Here is a 2,216-nt window from a genome sequence, read left to right as displayed (position 1 = left end):
GTCCGCTCGGGACTGACATCGACTTGGACTCGGGCTGATGATGGGGAGGCGTTTAAGGACGTGAACATTTTTCCTTATAAAAATTAAAGTCGACAATGAATATTGATTCTGATTACTGATTTACGCTTTAAAAACACATTAGAAGGCAACCAAATCGAATTTGAGGAAATTCCACGATCAGAAAATTTTTTTCGAAAAAAAAAAAAATCCGAAAAATATTTTTCGATTCCGATTACTGATTTACTCTTTTAGAACACATTAGGAGGCAACCAAATCAAATTTGAGAAAATTCCACAATCAGAAAATTTTTTTCGAAAAAAAAAAAAATTCGAGGACACCTCGGTCATGGCAAGTTATTTCCCACAATCCATTCCCCGATCCACGTACATCCCAGAAAAAATCATCTCTCTAACTATCCTGGTTCAAAAGTTGTATCGGAACATTTTCACGTCGAAAATATATCTCTAAGTCCAAACCGATGCACCACGTAAACTAGGGCAGACCGATGCACCACGTAATATCGGGCAGACCGATGCAGAACGTAAACTCGATCATACCGATGCTTCACGTAATCTCGATCTTACCGATGCACCACGTAAACAAGGGCAGACCGATGCAGAACGTAAAGTAGATCTTACCGATGCACCACGTAATCTCGATCTTACCGATGCACCACGTAATCTCCATCTTACCGATGCACCACGTGAACTGGATCTTACCGATGCACCACGTAATCTCAATCTTACCGATGCACCACGTGAACTGGATCTTACCGATGCAGAACGTGAATTGGATCTTACCGATGCACCACGTAAACTCGATCTTACCGATGCACCACGTAATCTCGATCTTACCGATGCACCACGTGAACTGGATCTTACCGATGCAGAACGTGAATTGGATCTTACCGATGCACCACGTAAACTCGATCTTACCGATGCACCACGTAATCTCAATCTTACCGATGCACCACGTGAACTGGATCTTACCGATGCAGAACGTGAATTGGATCTTACCGATGCACCACGTAAACTCGATCTTACCGATGCACCACGTAATCTCAATCTTACCGATGCACCACGTGAACTGGATCTTACCGATGCAGAACGTGAATTGGATCTTACCGATGCACCACGTAAACTCGATCTTACCGATGCACCACGTAATCTCGATCTTACCGATGCACCACGTGAACTGGATCTTACCGATGCAGAACGTGAATTGGATCTTACCGATGCACCACGTAAACTCGATCTTACCGATGCACCACGTAATCTCAATCTTACCGATGCATCACGTAATCTCGATCTTACCGATGCAGAACGTAAACTCGATCATACCGATGCACCACGTTATCTCGGCAGACCGATGCAGAACGTAAAAAAAAAGCTTACAGCACGCGGTGTTCCCAAGCGGTCACCCATCCAAGTACTAACCGCGCCCGACGCTGCTTGGCTTCAGTGTTCTGACGAGAACTGGCAATTTCAGCGTGGTATGGCCGTAAACAACAAATATAGCGATATTTTCTATGATATCTCACTTTTTGGGAGCGGAAAGGACGTGAACGTTTTTCCTTATAAAAAATGAAATAACTTTTGGATATTAATTCTGATTGTTGATTTAAGTTTTAAGAACACATTAGGACATATCTCAATGAAATTTGAGGGATTTCCGAAATCGAAAAATATTTTTCGAAAAAAAAAAAAAATCCCAGAAGACCTCGGTCATCTCAAGTTTATTTCCATATTCTATTACACAATCAACGTACATCACAAAAGGAACCATCTCTCTAACTATCACAGTTAAATTTTTGTATCGGAACATTTCACGTCGGAATATCTCGCTAAGTCCAGACCGGGGAGATCGGTCGCATTTGACACCGTCCGCTCCGGTCTAACATCGTCTTGGAGTCGGGGTAACGATGGAGAGGCGTTTAAGGACGTGAACATTTTTCCTTATAAAAATTAAAGTCGACAATGAATATTGATTCTGATTACTGATTTACTCTTTTAGTACACATTAGAAGGCAACGCAATCAGATTTGAGGAAATTTCAAGATCAGAAAATTTTTTTCGAAAAAAAAAAAAATTCAAGAACACCTGGGTCATGGCAAGTTATTTCCCACAATCCATTCCACAATCAACGTACAACATAGAAGAAATCATCTCTCTAACTATCTTGGTTCAAAAGTTGTATCGGAACATTTCACGTCGAAA

At 41.4% G+C, this 2,216-nt stretch overlaps 1 non-coding gene across 1 annotated transcript; it reads right to left on the bottom strand.

Annotated features, from left to right (window-relative positions):
* Positions 1 to 1,387: 1,387 nt before the first annotated feature.
* Positions 1,388 to 1,506, bottom strand: LOC123688327. Its single transcript, XR_006749856.1, has one exon. It is a non-coding gene; the product is annotated as a 5S ribosomal RNA (ribosomal RNA).
* Positions 1,507 to 2,216: the final 710 nt, after the last annotated feature.

This window comes from Harmonia axyridis, chromosome X, assembly GCF_914767665.1.
Source record: "Harmonia axyridis chromosome X, icHarAxyr1.1, whole genome shotgun sequence".
NCBI lineage: Eukaryota > Metazoa > Arthropoda > Insecta > Coleoptera > Coccinellidae > Harmonia > Harmonia axyridis.
Note: the sequence above shows the minus strand (reverse complement) of the source record. Positions and strands in the feature narration are given on the sequence as shown.